General features: G+C 45.9%; 1 long non-coding RNA gene across 1 annotated transcript in view; it reads left to right on the forward strand.

Moving 5' to 3' along the window:
• Positions 1-8,497, forward strand: part of LOC134511766 (uncharacterized) — a 107,402-nt gene extending 98,905 nt beyond the window's left edge. The window contains exon 6 of the long non-coding RNA XR_010069972.1: positions 3,544-8,497. This is a non-coding gene — a long non-coding RNA (uncharacterized LOC134511766). The remainder of the gene's footprint in view (positions 1-3,543) is intronic.
• The last annotated feature ends 1,060 nt before the right edge of the window (positions 8,498-9,557 follow it).

A 9,557-nucleotide genomic window follows, 5' to 3' on the forward strand; every position in this document is an offset into this window, starting at 1 on the left:
AAGTGGCATATGTTTCTTTGGAGGGGCGGGGGAGAGGGTTGGGGGTGGAAGCTTATCTCCATCCTGCAGTACAGCACTGAGCTCGCAGCCCCCTAAACCGGACCACGGACCCAGCCGGTGCGATGCCGTGCCCCAGGGGACCGGTTGGTGGGAGAGTGGTCCCAGTCTCACGCTGACCTGGCGCATCCACCACCGGCTGCCGGCGGGAGCCGCAGGCACGCTGGCCGTGCACCTCGGGGGCCAAAGAGCTGCTTTGGGTCGCCCGCCATTCATGGCACAGCTTCCTCTCTATTTCCATTGCTATGGAAATTGTTTCTTGAGGCAGCCCTAATTTTCCTTTCATCAATCAATTAGGGTCAGGCTTTGCACTGGGTTGTTTGTTTCCCCAGCACTGCTCTGGTTTATATTATTTTCTCCATGACAAATTAACCACAGCTGGACCTGTCTTGAATTGCTAAGGATGCTCTTATATAAAGTGAAGAAAAAAAGGAAAAAAAAGACATAATAAACATGAAAAGCAGGAATAAATTGATATTTTGAAGGGGAAGGAGTGGAAATAGCAGGGACCTGACAGCAGTCCGGGGAAGAGGATGTCCTCTGGCTGCCCGTCTGGTCAGGCCCCACCATCTCCCAGGGTCGGGCAGGCTAACAGTGTGGTGCAAAATCTGTAGCTCCCGGGTGTATTAGTGGTGACACCCCTTGTTATGCCAAGCTGTGCAACCGGCCAGGAGCTTCCTGGGAAAGTGCAGTAATGGGGCTCTCCCTTATCCCTTTACCACAGACTCAGTCAAACCAAGACTCCTGTGTTCCACGTAGGGACATGTCCTCTCAGGGAATAAGAAAAGGGGGTGGGGTTGGGAAGTGCTTTTTTTTGCTACTATAACAATCTGGTACCAGGAGCTTTGAAATTCTCACATCACATGCTCCTTTAGTTCAAACAAACTTATTTTACATTTTCCTTCTTCCTTCCCCCACCTTCTATGCTTCATTGCCGCAACAGACTCCCATAACACGTTAGCAGATTAAAAATAACCTTCTGCCACCCTTCATCTAATTTGGCCAATTTAAAACTAGACAAACTACCTTAGGCACTGCGGAATAGAGGAAGCAACACGTGCACGTGTGTGTGCATATGGGCTCTGACCTAAAGGGAACAATTCTAACAGCAAGAGGCAAGAGGTTGTTCTTATTTCCAAGATGTCTGATTTTGCACCCTCCCTTTTCTGCTGCTTTTTTTTTCCCTTCTGCTAAGACAATCAGCCAAAGGTCCAAAAAAGTAATAATTACAGTTATTGTGTGACAGGAACAATGATTTATGAACAACGGGGTGCAAAAAAGCCCCGCCAATGCATTCATCTTTCCTGAAGCAATCAGGTCCTGATGATTAAAGCCGAGTGAGCAGCTGGGAGACCTACACAGGGAGAAGCAGAGCCATGTTTTGAATTGGCCCTGGGTGCAGATGTGTCTTGAAAACTGGTGTGAAAAGGGCTATTAACTGCCAATTCGTGTCCCCCACTTCCATATGGAGTATTCTGAGAGGACCTGTGATTCAGAAGCATCGACAAAGGAGCGAGCACAGCACCACCTGCAGAAGCAGGTATGGTCCTGGAGCAAGTGCAACCTGTGTGTTGGCCGTACGTGCTTGTGAGGAAAGATGTAAAGAAGCCAAGGAATACAGGGGCTTGGAAATGTCACGGAAATTTTTATACGAGCGTTCTTGCAAAGTTAAAATTACAGTGCCTGTATAAGCAGGAGGAGGTTGGAGAGGAGCAAAAATCCCTGTGGGAAGTGGGGGGAAGAGGAGCTGGGAGCTGCATCCTCTGCCCACCCAACGGCTGAACAGCTCAGGGGACCTGAGGTCTGGCCGTACAGAGGGCAGAGGAGGAAAACTGGACAAGAGCAACCCCAGCACGCGGCTGGCACATGACATGCGCCTGTATAAAGGGCCACGTAGCTAGGCAATTGCCGTCCCAGCTGACTGTCAGCGGCGCTTTTCTCCTATTATACATCTCAGTAGTCAGATAAAATGTTTTGTGTAGCAACCGAAGATACAAATCCCTTTAGCAAGGATTTGGAGCAGGTTTTTCTCGAACGTTTAATAATTTGCTTCAAAGATCGTTTGTGCTGGTTATTAAGCGGTGTTAACCAGGTTCAATCAATCTAGCAACTGGGCTGGATGGCAAATTAGAGAAATTTCTGGGTAACCTGAGCTGACACAAAATCTGTTTCCCCATTGTGCTCCCTTGAGCACATGAAAAAATCAATAGCACAGAAAGCCCTTCAATGCCTCTGTCCCCACGTGAACTCCATTTTTTTCCCAGCTGCTACTCATTTACCTACCAAGGCGGCCAGATGCTTTCCTGAGGATCGCTGCCAGTGTTGCGTCATCAAAGGTGAACTGATGTCAAGACACTGCAGAGTGCGTGCTGAGAGGCTGAGCTTATTCGGGAACCCTGGTTTATTTTCCAGATCTTCATGCACATCTGTACTTATTCACCCATGCACATAGTGCTAAAAGAGCAGCTGTTACAGGGACAACCTCCTCCTCAAACTGATGCATCCCGTCTGCTTCCCTCGGCCCACACCTTCTGCCCCCCTCCCCCTGTGAGATGCACCAAATTTCAGGGCACACCAAGCCACCCTATTCATCTGGACCTACCCAAGAACTGAGCTTGATCAACAAAGGCACCCCTGCCAAACCTGTAGAGAGAGGAGTGTTTGAAGGATTGCTTTCTCCTCTGACTTGATATATAGCTGTTCATTGCATGTGGGAAAACATAACACCTTGTTAGACAAGCCCTGAAGCACTCTGCTCTCATACTGCTGCATGGATGCAGCTCTGGCATAAATCACGGACCCTAAGCTGATCTAATGTCTTTCTTATTTACTACGGTGAGTTTTTAATGATTTACTTAGTATTGTTGTTGGTTTTACCCTTCATTTGAATTTGAAAACAGTTCCTGGCAACAGAGTATTGAAAAAAAACCTTTGAGATTGATGAACTTGTTTGGTTTTGTGTGTGGACGTAAAGGGCATTTCAGCTCTGACAATTGTACTTTAGATCCCCTACTTAGTCGGTAATATTCTTTAAGATTTAAATACTCTCCAGGATCGAATTAAAATTGTACTTTTCAAATCTAATGCACATTAGGACTTGTAAATTCGCTGGTGATATGCTAGCTTGGGGAAAATGCTCATGAATATCTGTTATTTTCTTACTATCAATAATTCTTAAGGCCTGTCCCACAAATACTTTGGGTAAAATGCTTAGTGGTTGTTTCCTCAGAGCACTTAGGATCGTTAGGGTGTCAACAGAAAGCAGTTATAGCCTTGAGTTCTTTGGTTTGCTCTGCCAAATCATTTAGCAAAAAATATCAGCATCAAGACAGGAGCAGTCATCTGCCATTCCTCCTCTTTGCAGCTTTGAACCAATAACCCCCATGTTTCCTGCATGTAGGGATCAATTATTTTGTGTTATTCTTTTAAAATTAAGCCTTTCCCTTCGTGCATGAAATTTTTGACATCATATTTCTCGGCTTTCAGCATTACTGAGCAACAACAAGAGATCCCAGCAACACCACTTTGGAGAGCCCTGCTCCTGGGCAGAAGGTGGGGAAGGAGCTCCCTGCTCGGTACCTTGCGAGGGAGGTGGTCATTGAGGTTGGGGAATGGAGAAGACGTACCCACCATCCCACTGCTTTCCCGTGCAGGTAAATCCTTCAGCTTGACTGGAGTCAGCGGAAACCTGGTCCGCGTGCCCACATGGGTCACTCTGCAGATTTGAGGTTTAATTATCCCGTGTAAACCAGAGGTTTCCTCCTGGTGCTCTCTTTCTCCAGCAAGCAGCCCCAATTCAGGAAAACTTTTCCACTGGTTGAGTATCAGCCGGTTGGTCTTGGGGTCATGGAGTCCTGAGGAGCTGGATGATGAAATGCCTGGATCCATAGCAGTCCACAGTCGCATGCTGGTTCCTCTCTGAAAGAGTGCGCTGTAGTACTGACATCCACTTACTTATTTAACCACGGGATAGCTTTTTGTCTGTTTTCTCTAGGCTGTTGTGGGTTTTGTTTCCAGTAGGCGTATTACTTGATTAATGATCTTTCTGTTAACACTTGCTCATATTCCATATGGGATCTTCTTGGGTTATCTAAATGCACAAAATACCTAAAACAATGTTTTTTCTCAGCTCAACTCTGTTTTTAATAGCACAACATATTTCTCCCTGCCCCACCCCCAAAGAAAAAAGCCTTTTCTGCCTTGTCCAAACTCACATTGAATGTTACTTGTGAATCATGTTGTCACCTTGTGCAGTATTCCAAGAAAACAAAGTGTGGACAGGCTCTGTCAGGAAGGGTTTTGTAATGTATTTGTCATTTCTTTTCTGTCTAGATTAAGGGCTAAATTTTGTGATGTAGATGAATTTGTAGACCCCATCTGTCTGAAATCACACCAGCTATTCAAAAGAGGGAGGCTGCTTTTTTTTCAACCAATGATAATAGCACTTTTCTGGATGCGGGTCGAAAAATATTTACATCAGTATAAATAAGCAGTGTGTAACTATAAATAAAGAACATATGTAATAAAATGTTATCATTGAAGTTGAAATTAAAATTGAATCCTGCCAAGCCCTAAACATAGATCATGACAGAAAAATCCAATACACCTTTTTTTTTGGAGGTGCTGTAATTACAGACTAGGTAAAGGAAAAAAAAGATTATACAGCAAACATAATTTGTAATGATTTCAGTAACATTTCTGATGTAATGCCATGAAAAGAATGACTACTTGTGCATGGCATCTACATGGGAATCTACACCCCGGGGAATCTACATCCCCCCTCCAGGAATTTACATCCCCCCTCCGAGAGGTGCCATCCGCAGCACTTACCTTTTAACCCCAGCAATGCCACAGGCTGTATGACCATGGTCTGTACGACCACGGGCTGTATGACCACAGACCTGTTTCCAAAGAGGATGCAACGGTGCCCGCTGGGTGACTCCTGCCAGGGCTGTCCCCCCACCCTGTGACCCCCTGCAGCCTGGTCCCCCCACCCGGGGGAGTCCCTGATGTAAGACCCAAAGACAAATTGGGAAGAGGTTTCCAAGCGTGGAGAGAAGACCCATGCAACCAACGGGTAGGTGACAACTCGCAGACCACGATGTTTGTGGAACACCAATTCAACACAGTACCTAAACATAACTTTGTGTTTATAAAGACCTTCTGGGATACAATGCTGCTGAAATTGCTCTGAAATCTTAGTTTTGTTCAACTCATCCTTTGATTTGGATGATAAGGATGTTTCAAAGGCTGTGAAAGGAAGGAGTATTTCACATGTGACCTCAAGGCTTCAGCCAAGCTTGGAACAGGTGTAACATTTCAAGATGGGAAAAGATTGGAAGCCACAACTGTGTCATCTGAGTGCGTGCTCAGCTGAAGACTTTGTACCACAATGCCTTCAGAATGGTACTCACCACTTAATCCCTCTTCATGGTTGGACTCGATGATCTTAAAGGTCTTTTCCAACCTAAATGATTCTATGATTCTATGACAGGGGGTTGTAGCATGGGGCCACCCCTTGGTGGATTGCCACCTGCTGCCCATGTCCCCCATCGCATTCTGACCTGACGCAGCTAAGAGATGCCTCTGCCCCCACCATGGACTCTCCTGGGGGGCCTGCTCTCAGCACAGGTGCCGCTTGCCCTCCTTGGCCAGGAGAGCTGGGCTCCACTCCTTTCTGGCAGGCAGCTTAACCACGCTGTAACTAACTGCTTTCTGGGTAGTGGTTTTGCAGAGAGAGATAAACTAAGAAGCCCTAGGGCGAAGGGCTGTGATGACTGTGCCTAAAACCAAGTCTTTCATCTCGAAAAAAGTTACTGCGTTATCGATGGGGCTTGGTCTGAGCAATGTGCCCTCCACTGGCAGAGCAGGAAAAAGTTTTTCATCCACTAGGAGCACAGACCAGTGTGGAAAAGTGCAGGTGGGCTAAAGAACACCCTCAGAGCCATTCATGCCGAAGCAGAAAGCATTCTCTTTCAGTTACTGGGAGTTGAGTCTTTTGTTGCCTCCCTGGTAAGCAAGGCTTGAGGCCAAAAGCAATTTCTTGTACTTCAATAGCTGAAAATAAAGCTTTAAAAAATAAGAACATGTCAGGGAATTAAATGAGAACCACAAATTTAGCAGGGCTAGTGATTGCCCAGGAGAATATTGAGGAGAAACGTATAGAAAAGAGGGTTTTTGAGACACAGTTAAGTGAATTACTGGTCCCATCCATAACATCTGTTACAGTCCTGGCTGCTGTGTATTTACTTTCAAAGAATTCAGCTTCCACTGCTGTCTGCCGAGGAGCCCTAAATCAGGTGTGCTGATGCAATTACTGAAAATGAATCTGTCAGAGCAAATCTCACGTAATCAAGGAGTTCTGTTTGGGTTCCCCTCCCGAACCCATCTTTGCCTTGAGGCTAATCTAAACCAATGTTCCTCAAACCCATTGGGATTGAGCAATGCAGGTACGAGGCAGACGTACTAAGGTTAACGAAACTTCAAACTATTTGCCATGAGCTGGTAATGGTATCTGGGAGCCAGCCATCCACAGGGAATGTCAAATGGTGTTATCTTTGGATCTCCATAAAAAAAGTCAGGCTTATTTTAGTGCCAAGGAGCAGGCACAGCCTGATGATATTTCAGAAGCACCAGCAGCCCCAAATGGGCAGCATAGACCCAGAGCTTCTTGCACCTTCGTGCACTGGCCGGTACTTGTTTTGGGAGAACATGAGTGCATGACAGATGATTTGTACAGTGAGCATGGCTGAGGAATAGGTGTGAGATCTTCATTTGCTCCTCTGACCTCAGCCCAGTAACTTGGTTCTCTGAGCAATGAGGTCTTTCTTCGTTTAACTAGACCTCTACTTAATTGTGCCTTCCTTATTACAGATGGGTTTCCCCCCCAACTTGTCCTTTCTCTTTGATCGGTGCAAGTTTCTGTAGGAAAGGCTGTATAGCTCAGATGAAAATGCTCACATAAAAGTTTAGGTTTGGCAAAGGTTTCCAACATATTTTTTTTAAAGAAGATGTAAGGTTTTGTTTCCTTACCTTCTTTTTTTTTTATTGAAGTTTGGGCAAGGCGGGAAATTTTAAACACAAGTTTTATAGTTCATGAGAAAAGATTGTATTTTTCTGGCTTTTCTAAAAAAGTCCTACTTTCAGCTTTCAATTATTTATCCAAATATTTTTATTCCCCTCTCTACTCTGGACTTTTGATCTATATGAGGCGGCACTGTGTTTAACCTTGCTAGCACTGAAAGCAATAAAACGTAAAATGAATAGGTGAAAAGGGACAGTAAATCCCCATTGCAGAATTATCTGGCAGGCCCTGAGACATGGGAAGACGTCAACAAAATAAAATTTATTTAATATTGATGAATGTGACAGCAACGCACCTGGAGAGGAATAACAACAATCAACACAGATATTTAGAAAAGATTAATATAGAAAAAGACCTTGGGGTTGTAATGGGTAATGAAGGGCCTAAGAGCTCGTGTTGCGAGGAGGGCGATCGCTCTCCCAGGGTGTAGAGCGTAAAGAGGGATCTGTCGTGTGACAAAAAGGGAGTGATGAGCGCAGCATTTTGCAGTCTGGGTAAGGCTGGAGCCGGAGCCCGGCACGCATTTTTAAGCCTCAGATTCTAAAAAGAACACTGGGAAGTGGCAGAGTACTTAAGGATGGGCAGGGGGAACGGTGAAGGGAACTGCATGTGACAGACGTGATGGAAAGCAATTTGCGGGGCAGGAGGGAGCCCCAGCTAGCGCTGGGAGGAACTAATATTTGTGAGCCATTAGGATGGACCTTCCCTGCAGCAGAGACAGTAAAAGGGTCTTGAATTAAAAGTGGAACAATCCCATTTAGATACAAGAGAAATGACTTAATAATAAGGGCTATTACACAGGCAATCGAATAAGCTGTCTGGTGAGCAACTGAACGCGAGTCGCTATTGGGAGAAGGTTTCCAAGGTGGGACCAGAACAAGTAGCAGTGGGATTACCATAGAAAAGGCCTCTCAGCATCATTTGAGCACAGCTGATCCAAAAGGTCCTTTGCCACTGTTTTCATTTGCGGTTCTGGGATGTCGCAGGCTGCAAAAAAACTACTCCACACACAACAGAAGAGGCGATACACCCAGCTTATTAATTAAATCCATCTGCCACACGCAATAAGCCTACACCATGATTGGGACAAAAGGTCCAGCCCTACCAGCCTCCCCCCAGATGTCCCATCTGCTTTACAAGCACTTGCAAGAGCAGGTCCAGAAGCAGGAGACGCTGCGTTCGGAGTCATCCGCAGAGGTGGCTTTTACCACACGCGTTTGCAAAGGATGCTGGCTGGCACAGCTCATGTCTATTGTGAAATGTTTGCTTCTGGAATTTGCAATGCTTGTACCAGTTAAATACTGAATTATCATAAATGTAATTTACATGTTTCCCAAATAAGGGAATGCAAGCAGAGAAGAGAGTTTCTGAATGTTCATATTTCCAAATTAAAGGAATGTAAATGAGCCTGCTGTTCAATTTAGTGTGTAATGTGTTATTTCACGGTTGTCTCCTTGATATTACAGGCCCCTTTTACATTAGGCAATGTCACATCCCACCCAAATCACCATGAGATAAAGATGTTCCCCTTTAATGTAATAAGGGACAACGACAATATTCCAACAGAGAAAACAGCATGCATACTGATTTGGTACAAATGCACCATCTCTCACTGGAAATACTCCACTGTGTCTCCTTCACCACAACATGCCAGCGTCGTGTCAAAAATCCCTTCAAGGTGAGGCTCCTGTTGACTCCTCGTCCCTTCCTCCAGCACCCCACACCTTACTGAGGAAGCAGCCGCTTCAGCATCCCATGGGGTGGTCCATCTGATGGCACGGGCGTGATGCTCAGCAGCACCGCTCAGCCTGCTTCTTGCCAGAGGATTTCTGCTCTGCTTGTTTTCCTCCTGTCCTTATAGCCAAGCAGAGGGAAGTTATAGGATGGCTCAAAAATCATTCATTAGGTGCTGGTGGCAGCTGTTCCCTCCCACCCTGGTTATCTTTAAAGGACAAGCGGGTGCTGAGTGTGTAGCGTGGTTAAAAGGCCAGTGGGAGGAGAGAAAGGCAATGATTTGTTAGACTTTAGGTCAATCATAGCTCAGTCTGGACAACCATATAACATCTTTACTTCTACCAATAGGTAAAATTTATAGTGCTGCTCACTGGAAAGTGAAATGTTCACACAGGGTGAGGGGAAATCTTGAGAGATTCCTATTCATTTAAAGGGAAATATGTTGCTCCTTGCTCTTCCCTCCTCAGCTTTACTTTCCTGCAGACAGCCCTGTAAATCTCTTTGGGTGACAGCCCTTTGGTGGTGCAGTGAAGCAGAGAGCCCATCCTGGAGGCACAGTGGTTTAGGGACCAGGCAGGGGAGCTCGCCCCTCGCTGCTCGTGCTGAGGCCAGCGCTGCAGTGTTGCTCCTGTCCCTGCCACAGCCTCAGGGTTTGCCTGGGTGGCTGAGGACAGCCCAGGCA

This window comes from Chroicocephalus ridibundus, chromosome 2 (genome assembly GCF_963924245.1).
Source record: "Chroicocephalus ridibundus chromosome 2, bChrRid1.1, whole genome shotgun sequence".
Classification (NCBI taxonomy): Eukaryota; Metazoa; Chordata; class Aves; order Charadriiformes; family Laridae; genus Chroicocephalus; species Chroicocephalus ridibundus.